The 12,106-nt window shown below is 36.8% G+C and overlaps 1 long non-coding RNA gene across 1 annotated transcript; it reads left to right on the forward strand.

Annotated features, from left to right (window-relative positions):
- The first annotated feature begins 1,322 nt into the window (after positions 1–1,322).
- On the forward strand, positions 1,323–10,911 carry LOC123385181. Its single transcript, XR_006597360.1, has 2 exons — positions 1,323–2,760; positions 10,737–10,911. It is a non-coding gene; the product is annotated as an uncharacterized LOC123385181 (long non-coding RNA).
- Positions 10,912–12,106: the final 1,195 nt, after the last annotated feature.

Here is a 12,106-nt window from a genome sequence, read left to right on the forward strand (position 1 = left end):
ACTTTTGCTGCATCCCAAAGGTTTTGGACTGTCATGTTTTCATTTTCATTTGTTTCCATGTATTTTTAAATTTCTTCTTTGATTTTCTGGTTGACCCATTCATTGTTTAGTAGTATGTTGTTTAACCTCCATGTATTTGTGGTGTTTCCAAATTTTCTTTAGTTGACTTCAAGTTTCATAGCATTGTGGTCAGAAAATATGCATGGTATAATCTCAATCTTTGTGTACTTGTTGAGGCCTGATTTGTGATGTAGTATGTCATCTATTCTGGAGAATGACTTGTGTGTCCCTGAAAAGGGTGTGTATACTGCTGCTTTAGAATGAAATATTTCTAATGTATCTGTTAAGTCCATCTGGTCTGGTGTGTCATTCAAAGCCATTGTTTCCTTGTTGATTTTCTGCTTAGATGATCTGTCCATTGATACAAGTGGGGAGTTATAGTTCCGTTTTATTATTTTATTATTAACAATGAATTCCTTTATGTTTGTTATTATTTGTTTTATATATTTGAGTGTTCCCATGTTGGACATAAATATTTACTTAGAATTGTTAGATATTCTTGGTGGATAGACCCCTTTATTATGATACAGTGCTCTTCTTTATCTCTTATTACACCCTTTGGTTTAAAATCTAGTTTGACTGATATAAGTTTTGCTACCCTGGCTTTCTTTTGATGTTCATTAGCATGATAGATTGTTCTCTATCCTCTCACTTTGAATTTGCAGGTGTCTTTAGGTCTAAAATGAGTCTGTTATCAGCAGCATATAGATGGGTCTTATTTATTCATCCCTTCTGATACCCTATGTCTTTTGATTGGAGCATTCAGTCCATTTACATTCAGAGTAATTATTGATAGATATGTATTCAGTGCCACTTTATTATTTGCTTTATCATTGTTTCTGGAGATTTTCTCTGTTCCTTTCTAGTTTTGTCACTTTTGGTCTTTCCTCTCCACTCAGAGAGTCCCCTTTAATATTTCTTGCAGAGTTGCTTTAGTGGTCACAAACTCCTTTAGTTTTTGTTTGCCTTGGAAATTCTTTATCTCTCCTTCTATTCTGAATTATAGCCTTTCTGGATAGAGTATTCTTAACTGCATATTTCTCCCTTAGCATATTGAATATATTATGCCACTCCCTTGTGGCTTGTCAAGTTTCTGTTGAGAGATCTGAAGCTAGCCTCATGAGCCTCCCTTTGTAAGTTAAGGACTTCTTTTGTCTTGCTACTTTTAGAATTTTTTTTTATTGTTATATTTTGCAAATTTAATTATAATATTTTCTTTGTGTTGCCTGCTTTTGTTGATTTTGATGGAATTGCTCTGTGCCTCCTGGATCTGATATCTGTTTCCTTCCCCAGATCACAGAAGTTTTCAGCTATGATTTCCTCTAAGAAATTTTCTGCTCCCTTTTCTCTCTTCTTCTTCTGGGACTTCTATGATACAAATATTATTACGTTAGATGGAGTCAAATGTGATGGAGATCACTTGTGATCCATAATTCTTCTCTCTCTCTTTTTTTCAGCTTCATTATTTTCCATTATTTTATCTTCTATATTTCTTATTCATTCCTTTGCTTCTCCCATCCTTGTGGGCATTACATTCAGTTAGTTTTGAATCTCAGTTATTGCATTTTTCATTTCTGATTGTTCTTTAACTCTTTTATTTCTGCACTAAGGGCCTCCCTGAGGTCTTCCCTGCTTTTCTCAAGCCCAGCAAGTATCCTTATGATTGTTGCTTTAAATTCTCCATCAGGCATATTAGTTATACCTGTTTTGGTTAGATCTCTGGCCATGACCTTATCTTGTTCTTTCTTTTGGGATGAATTCCTGACATTTTGTCCTGGCATTTTGTCCAAGTCGCTATCTTATTCTGTGTTTCAGAAAAGCTTGTTTTATTTCCTGCTCCTGGGAGTAATGGTTTTATGAAGAAGAGGTCATAAAGTGTCCAGGACCTAGTGCTTCAGGGAGTGTCTCTTATGTGTGCCGCATGAGCTCTACTGCTATGTTTTGGCTGCTCTATCCTTTGGGCCAGTTGTCTTTAGAAGGTCTTGCCTGCAGTGGACAGTGTTTGGTCCTTGGCCAGTGTGGCAAGGTTTTACTAGGTGTTCTCTTGTCTGCTTGTTACATGAGACCAGATGCTACTTCCACTAGAACTGAAGCCTTGCAGAACTCTCTGGCCTGGAGTTGTGGTTATGTATGTGGGTTTCTACTGGTCTTCTGGGGAAGGGACATGCCTGTGCTGGTCTTTAGGCACACTTGCCTGAGAAAAGTGGTATTGGCAGAACGTGTGGTGGCAGGACTTGGTGAAGGTGCAGAACAACACAGGTATTCACGTTCATGGCTGGTGGGAATACAAAATGTTACTGCTGCTTTGCAAGATGTTTAGCAGTTTTGTTTTGTTTTGTTTTGTTTTTTTGTTTTTACCAAACTAAATGATTTCACCATATGATCTAGTAATTGTGCTTCTTGGAATTTACCCAAAGAAGTTGAAAAGTAATGTCCATATAAAAATATGCATATGGATGTTTATAGCAGCTTTTTTTCATGATTACCAAAGCTTGGAATCAACCAAGATGTTTTTTTTTAAGTAGGTGAATGGATAAACAGTGGTATATCCATACAAAGGAATAGTATTCAGCAATAAAAAGAAAAGCTATCAAGCCATGAAAAGAGATGGAAGAAGCTTCAGTGCATATTGCTAAGTGAAAATTGCCATCTTCAAAGGCTACATCTTGCATGATTCCAACAATATGAAGTTCAAGAAAGGTAAAACTATAGAGATAGAAAAAAGATCAGTGGTTGCCAAAGGTTGGGGGAGGGAGAAAGAGATCAATAAGTGGAGCAGAGAGGGTCCTCTAGAGCAGTAAATCTACTGTAAGGGTGGATACGTGTCATTACACATTTGTCTGAAACTGTGTAATGTACAAAACAAGTGAAAACTCTAAAGTAAACTATGGACTTTAGTTAACAATAATGTATTAATACTGATTCATTAACTGTAACAAATGTTGTATACTAATGTAAGATGTTAATAAAGGTTAAACTAGGCAGAGAGGTGAGGGGTTTTGTGAGGCCTCTGTACTGTCTGCTTAATTTTTCTGTAAACCAAAAATCAGTAAAAAAAAGCCTATTAATTTAAAAATTTTGCTAGACTTGCACACAAAACTTTGCACCCAAATATAGCCATAGCAGGAGTATTCTTAATAGCCAAAAAGTGGAAATAATGCAAATGTCCATTAATTGATGAATGGATAAATAAGATATGATATATTCATACTATGGAATATTATTCAGCCATAAAAAGAAATGAAGTGCTGATATATGCTACAATGTGAATGAACCTTGAAAACATGCTATAAAAGAAGCTAGTTACAAAAATCTACATATTGTATGATTCCATCTGTATGGAATGTACAGAAGAGGTAAATCTGTAGAGACAGACAGTATATTAGTGGTTTTCTAGAATTGGGGAAAATGGGGAGTGAGTGACTACTAATAGGTTTCATTTTATTTTGGAGGAGGAAGGGAATAAAAATGTGGTAAAATTGACTGTGGCAATAGATACACAACACAATTTAAATTGTACATTTTAAATTGTATGGAAAGTAAATTGTATCTCAATGAAGTTATTTTCAAAAAACTTTTTAATATTTATTTATTTTTTGAGAGAGAGAGAGGCAAGTGTGAGCAGAGGAGGGAAAGAGACAGAGGGAGATACAGAATCCAAAGCAGGCTCCAGGCTCTGAGCTGTCAGCACAGAGCCCGATGTGGGGCTCAAGCTCATGAACTGTGAGATCATAACCTGAGCTGAAATTGGATGGTCAACTGGCTCAGTTAGCTTCAGGCATCCCATGAAGGTATTATTTAAAAACTATGATTCCTGTATTCAAGAAAATTCATGGACAACATATACAATTTTAGCAAAATTATCTTTGAAAAGCAACCAAAGGAAAATTCTAGAATTAAAAAAGGAACAGCTGAAATTAAGTACTCAGTTGATTGATTTAATATTACATTAGTCAAACATAAGAAAGGATTAATAAGCTCAATTAAAAAAATAACCAGACTAAAATTTGGAGGAAAAATTATATAAAATGGAGAGCTAAGCATATAAGACATATGGAGTATGTATGAAATACTTTGACTTATCAGGTCCAAGTTATAGGGGTAGGAAAAGGACATGCAACCTACTTGAATCACAGGGATTTCACCAAAGGAAAAATGAGGTTCTGGTGCTAGAAGTGGAAGGAATAAATTACAAAGAAAAAAAATGGTAAACTGTAATCTAGATATACTAGTAAATACGTTAGGCTCCCTGGGATTGTAACCTTGTGCAAACAATAAGAAAATGATGTGACACGTGATATAGAGTACTTGAAATTGTTAAAGAAAAATGTCTGGGCAAGAAAGACTTTATTTAATGTTTTGGAGTCCATATATAAGTGATGCCACGTAGCATTTGTCTTTCTTTATCTGGCTTATTTCACTTAACATAACACCTTCCAGTTGCATCCATGTTGTTGAAAATGATAGGATTTCCTGCTCTTCTCAGGTTGAATAATAGTCCATTACATATCTATATATTGTCTTTTCTTTATCTTTTCATCTATCCATGGACACCTAGGTTGTTTTCATACCTTGGCTATTGTGAATAATGTTGCAATGAATGTGGGAGTACAGATAACTCTTCAAATAATGATTATGTTTCCTTTGAATATGCAGGTGACCCTTAAACAATATAGCAGTTAGGGGACATCAATGCCTTGTGCAGTCAAAAATCTGCATATAACTTTTTTTTTAAATTTTTTTTCAACGTTTTTTATTTATTTTTGGGACAGAGAGAGACAGAGCATGAATGGGGGAGGGGCAGAGAGAGAGGGAGACACAGAATTGGAAGCAGGCTCCAGGCTCCGAGCCATCAGCCCAGAGCCTGACGCGGGGCTCGAACTCCCGGACCGCGAGATCGTGACCTGGCTGAAGTCGGACGCTTAACCGACTGCGCCACCCAGGCGCCCCGAAAAATCTGCATATAACTTTTGACTCCCCCAAAACTTAACTGTTATTAGCCTACTGTTGACTGGAAGCCTTACTAATAACATAACAGTCAATTAACACATATTTTTTAGGTTATATGTATTATATACAGTATTCTTACAATAAAGTAGGCTAGAGAAAAGAAAATGTTAAGAAAATAGTAAGAAAGAGAAAATACACTTATAATGTTGTACTATAAAATATCCACATATAAGTAGACCTGCGCAGTTCAAACCTATGATTTTCAAGGGTCAACTGTATAGCCAGAAATGGGAGGAAGACTTTATGACACAAACTGACCATGCATAAAAGATGTTGTAAGAATGAAAAACTCTGGATACCTAGAAAGGACTATGGAGTGTTTGAAAGGACCATTGTTCAAGGTTATATATAGTTTAAATTATGACATTTCAGTAAGCCTGTGTATGAAGACTTGCTTATTTTTCTGGGTTTGAATAGACTGCAAAGGAGTCTTGCTAAGTTTTTGATCAACACCAAAAAAAGAAATATTTTTTTCTCTTATTATGAAACTAGAAGATAAAGAAGCCTTATAAGCAGCATGAAGGCCCACTAGAATTTTCCCTTATGATAGTGCTAATTCAGGAAAAGGGTCTAAGGCCATAGAACAATTTTGAAAGCAAAATAAGGCTGCCAAGGCTTCACCCAGTGTATGAGATTAAGTTTTAATGGCATATGATGAAGTGGCTATGACACAGCTGGCAGAGTTGGTTATGTTGTTGAAAATGGCTCCTGAAGGAATTGGACAGTGGATATAGAACAAGGTAAATCCAAAGAGTAAAAGTACAAAATTAATAAACAGAAAAGCCAAAATAGGGAAGAAAAGCTGTAACCTTGACAAATAAAACCAAAATCTTGTTCTTTAAAAAGACCATTAAAGTAAGCAATATTTGAAAAATATGACAGACGTGCTTAGCCATAAAGCAGAGGGTTTTTTTAATTACAAAAGAATACCACGTTAACTCTATACCAACACATTTGAAAATCTAGACAAGGTGGATGAGTAGTGAATAAATTATATGTAGTCAATATTGACTTACATGTTGAGCAGAAAATACAAATAGTTTTATGAAATTAAAAATCATAATTAAATATCTACAACTTAGAGAAACATTGGTTGCTTTCCAATTCTTTTAAAAAGCTAGAGACGCCTAATACAGACATCAGACATGGAAAATATATCAAAAAAAAAAAAGCAAACAGAGGTTGCTAGAGTACATTTCTTTTAAGCTGTTAAGTTCTAATTAATATTAGGGTGCATGGGTGGCTCAGCTGGTCGGGCATCTGACTCTTGATCTCAGCTCAGATTGCAGTCTCATGGTTTGTGAGATTGAGCCCCACTTCAGGCTCTGCTCAGGGAGTGTGGAACCTGCATGGGATTCTCTCTCTCCCTCTTTCTCTGCCCTTCCCCTGCTTGTGTGTACTCTCTCTCTCTCTGTCTCAAAATAAATAAATAGACCTTAAAACATAATTACTATTAGCAAATGGATTCCAGCAACATATTGAAAAAATATGTCATTATGACCAAGTATGATTTGTCACCATAAAGCAGATTTGTAAAAGTAAAGTAATAGTTGGAATGAGGAAAGCAATGTCCATATCCAATATCAAAATATACTCCAAAGTTTCAGTAGTTTTAAAAATCTAACAAGCTGCAACAATACATCAATATAGCATTGAATCAGAAGAGGAACCCATGTATACATGGGAAATAAAATATAGGAGAAATAAAGTATAGGCTGTCCTTATTTGTGGAACCGCTGAAATGATCATGTAAGTGCATCTGTTTGAAGTGATCTTAATGATCAATGAGAAAAATATGATTGTTCCATTACCTTAAACATTTTCTGACAAAACATGAGAAATTCTCTTCCTGAGGTGCCTGGGTGGCCCAGTCGGTTAAGTGTCTGACTTCAGCTCAGGTCATGATCTCTCAGTTCCTGGGTTCAAGCCCGGCATCAGGCTCTGTGCTTATAGCTCTGAGCCTGGAGTCTGCTTTGGATTCTGTGTTTCCCTTTCTCTCTGCTCCTCCACTACTTATCCTCAATCTCTCTCTCTCTCTCTCTCTCTCTCTCTCTCAAAAATAAATACACAGTAAAAAATTAAAAAAAAAAAAACCCAGAAACTCTCTTCCTGTTGGTTATAAAGGTACAGATAAAGTTAAAAAATAGTAAACCTTATATTTAGTGAATATACTGTAATTAAAACATTATACATACTTGGAATTAACATAGTTTATTTCATTGTGAAAACCTCATGATACTTCCAGTTTCCAGTCCAGCATGTAAGGAGCTTAGAAGTCAACTCCATCCTAATAAGTAAAAAGCTGAACAAACTAAAAAATCAACAGTTCTTCTTAGATTCATTATAAGAATGAGATCACAGGGCCAATCACTGTCCACAAAATTGGAGAAGCAAATAGGCAGATATGGAGAATGACAACTTAATGGAGTAGAAACTCCAAGACCAAAAATCTATATAAAAACCAGTACAGAGGTAGGAAACCCTGAACTGTAATTGGTGAATTGCTAGAGGCTCACTGTAAAAGAAAAAAAAAAAAAAGGGGGCTATGAGTTAAAAACTCCAGGGAAGTTCCCATACTTTTGTGTGTTTCTGTCTTGGAGCTCTACCAGATTGTCATTTTGAAGATCAGAGAAAAATCCCCCTAGGGGTTCTGGCAGGGGGAGGGGAAAAGGCACAATTTTGAAATCTACCAGAGCATTCCATCATTCTTAAGGCCTATCGTCAAGACAAGCTGTTTTGCCAGAGGCCTAACTTCTTGGAGTTTTGTCAAAGTCTACCTGACCTGGAGAAAGGGAAGTACCTAACTCCAGCCCTACTTAGCCATTCTGTCCATGCCAACAGGTGGGGGTAAAACAGAGAGACACTTGTGAATCTCATAGCTGAGGGGCACAGGCTCACTACTAGACTGAAATCTAATTGTAGGACTCTAGAAATATTCTCTCCCACACTATAACATCACATCACTAAAGGCTTATTTTCTGCAGTTAATTTCATCCAGTGCATTAGGTCTGGAATCATATGAAATGCTTAATAACACCACTAATGGCAGAAAAAGAGTGACAGACAAAAATAGGTATAGAGAACAAGGGCAACAAATACAAAACAGTAAGAAATATGGTAGACATTAATCAGCTATATTAATAAGCACCTTAAATTATTTTTTTTAATTTAATGTTTATTTATTTTTGAGAGAGAGACAGAGTGAGTAGGGGAGGGGCAGAGAGAGAGGGAAACAGAATCCAAAGCAGGCTCCAGACTCTGAGCTGCAGCACAGAGCCCAACATGGGGCTCAAAGCCACAAAGCATGAGATCATGACCTGAGCCCAAGTTGGTCCTTTAACCACGTGAGTCACCCAGGTGCCCCATCAATAATCACTTTAAATGCCCATGGTCTAAATATACCAATTAAAAGAGGGAGATTGTCAGAGGGGATCAAAAAACAAGATCCAGCCATAAGAAGTCTACTTTACATATAAAGACACATATAGATTAAAAGTAAATGGATGGATAAAAATATACCATGCTGAGGTGCCTGGGTGGCTTGGTCGGTTAGGCATCCGACTTCGGCTCAGGTCATGATCTCACGGTCCGTGAGTTCAAGCCCCGCGTCAGGCTCTGTGCTGACAGCTCAGAGCCTGGAGCCTGTTTCAGATTCTGTGTCTACCTCTCTCTCTGCTCCTCCCCTGTCCATGCTCTGTCTCTCTCTGTCTCAAAAATAAATAAACGTTAAAAAAAAATTAAAAAAAATATACCATGCTAAAACTAATCAAAACAAACATCTCTTTCTTTGGGTGAAAGAGATGAATCTACTATTATAACTGGAGATTTCCTCATCCATTCATCATAAATGGACAGGTCCAGCAGGCAGAAAATCAGTAAGAACATAGCTGAATTCAACAACACCATCAACCAAATGGATGTAACATCTACAGATTACTTCATTTAACAATAGAAGAACACACATGTCTCAAGCTCATGTGGAAAATACACCAAGACAGGCCACATTCTGGACCCTAAAGCACACCATGACAAATTTAAAACAACAGAAATCGTAGTGTGTAGCAGGATTCTCACACAGAAAGGGACACCGAGGTTTTTCTTTTCAGGAAGCAACTTTATTCTTGCTGACACTGGCTCAGTTGGGTTCATACCCAAAGAACTGAGTCCTAAAGGCCAAGTGGCATATTTTTTTATACATTTTTTTTCTACTTCTTTGTCTCCCATATATGGTAATGCACAAACATGAGGTCTGACTAGGTGGTCTCATGTCACAGAGTCATGAGGGATGTCATGTATACATATAGCCAGGTTGCCTTCCTTTATCTTGAGGTGTTTTTTTTTCTTTTTCTTCCACATTCCTTAGGGAGGGGACCCTACCACAATAATATCTGTTCCTAGACCACACTGAAACTAAACTAGGAATCAAGACCAACAGATAGCTAGAAAATCCCCAAATACTTACAGATTAAACAACAAACTTCTAAATAATACATGGGCCAAAAAAAAAAAAAAAAAAAAAAAAAAAACCAAAAAACCTCAAGGGAAAGTTTTAAATATTTTGAACGACATGAAAATGAGAACACATCAAGACTTGTGAAATGCAGCAAAAACAGTGTATGGGGGAAATTTATAGCATTGAATGCATGATTAGAAAATAAGAAAGATCTCAAAATCAATCACCTAAGCTTCTACCCTAGGAAACTAGGAAAACAAGATCAAATACAATTCAAAGTAAGCAGAAGAAAAGAACCAGTAAAGATTAGAGCAAAAAGAAAAGAAACTGAAAAGAGGATATTGACAAATTGATAAAACCAAAATCTGATTTTTTGAAAAGATAAATAAAATTTAAAAACCTCCAGGTTAATGAGAGAGAAGACACATCATTAGTATCAGAAATGGAGGAATGGAAGGGCGCCCGGGTGGCTCAGCTGGTGAAGTTTCCAACTTCAGATCTGGTCATGATCTCACAGTTTGTGAGTTCAAGCTCCATGTCCAGCTCTGTGCTGACCGCTTAGAGCTTGGAACCTACTTTAGCTTCTGTGTCTCCCTCTCTCTCTCTGCTCCTCTCCTACTCGTGCTCTGTCTCTCTCTGAAAAATAAAGGAGCATTAAAAAAAAGAAATAAATGGAGGGAAAAATATCAATACATATCCCATGAACCTTAAAAGGATAATAAAGGAACACTATGAGAAACTCTGTGCCCGCACAATTGAGAACCTAGATGAAACAGACTAATTCCTTGAATAACACAATCTGAAAACTCACACAATGAGAAATAGACAATCTAAATAAACCTATATTTATTTTTAAAATTGAATCAACAACTAATAACTTTAAAAAAAAAAAAGAACATGAGGCCCAGATGTGTTCACTGACTACCATTTAAGGGAGAAATTACACCAATTCTCCACAATATCTATCAGAGAATAAAAGCAGAGGGAATACTTCCTAACTCATTCTATGAGGCCAGCATTACCTTAACATCATATTGAATGGTGAGAAACTAAAATCTTTTCTACCAAGATTAGGAACAAGGCAAGGAGGTTTCCTCTCAACACTCCCTTTCAACATTATACTGGAAATTCTAGCTAATGCAATGAGATAAGAAAAGGAAATAAAAATGTATCTAGATTGAAAAGGAGAAAATAAAATTCTTTGTTTTTGCAGATGGCATGACCATCCACGTAAAAAAAAATGAGAAAAATATCGGAAAACTGCTGAAACCAATAAATGATTATAGCAAGGTTGCTCCACACCTTCCACACCTGTGAGAAAGGCCAGACTCCAGAACACAGACAACACCAAATGATGGCTACCAACAAGTATGTGGAGCAACACAAACTCTGAGTGTGAGTTTGTGAGTGAGTGCAAAATGGTACAGCCACTTTGGAAAATAGTTCGGTAGTTTTATATAAAAACTAAACATGGGGCACCTAGGTGGCTCAGTCGGTTAAGTATCCGACTTCAGCTCAGGTCATGATCTCACAGTTTGTGAGTTCAAGCCCTGCATGAGGCTATGAGCTGTCAGCCCATAGCCTGGAGCCTGCTTTGGATTCTGTGTCTCCCTCTTTCTCTGCCCCTCCCCTGCTCATGCTCTGTCTCTCTCTGTCTCTCTCTCAAAAATACATAAACATTAAAATAATAATAATAATAACATGCTATTAAATAAAATGAATAAACAAACAGAAAACAGAATCAGATCCATAAATACAGAGAACAACTGGTGGTTGCCAGAGGAAAAGATGGTGGGTACATGGACAAAATGGGTGATGGGGAGTAGGACATACAGGCTTCTAGTTATGAGATGCATCAAGTTAAGGAAATGAAAGGCACAGAATAGGGAATATAGTCAATGATATTGTAATACTGTTGCATGGTGACAAATGGTAGCCACACTTATGGTGAACACAGCATAACCTGTAGAGCTGTTGAACCAGTATGTTGTATACTTGAAACCAACATAACATTGTGTGTCAACTATACTCAAACAAGAAAATTGAAAAGAAAACAAAAAACTCAACACACCCTTGCCATACGACCTAGCAATTTGCTCTCCTTGGTCTTTACCCAAAGGAGTTGAAAAGTTAAGTCCGCATAAAAACCTGCCTCAGGATGTATATAGCAGTTTTAATTGCCAGCACAGTGGGTTGAATGGATGAATATCTGTGGTACATTCAGACACCAGAATACTGTTCAGTGTTAAAATAAAATGAGCTATCAAGCCATGAAAAAACACGAAAGAAACTTAAATGCATATTGCTAGGTGATAGAGGCCCATCTGAAAGATGCCACGTATGATTCCAACTCTATGACACACTGGAATAGGCAAAAAATACAGAGATGATAAAAGATCAGTAGCATTCCAAGGATTAGGGTCAAGGAAGGAACGAATATGCAGAGCAAAGGGAATTTTTAGGGCAGTGAAACTACTCTGTGTGATCCTACAGAGGTAGATATATGTCATTATATATTTGTCCAAACCCATAGAATACTGGACGCTAAGAACGAACCCTCAGGTGGCTGTCTGTCATCTTTGA

The sequence above is a fragment of the Felis catus genome, chromosome A1 (assembly GCF_018350175.1).
Source record: "Felis catus isolate Fca126 chromosome A1, F.catus_Fca126_mat1.0, whole genome shotgun sequence".
NCBI classification, from domain to species: Eukaryota; Metazoa; Chordata; class Mammalia; order Carnivora; family Felidae; genus Felis; species Felis catus.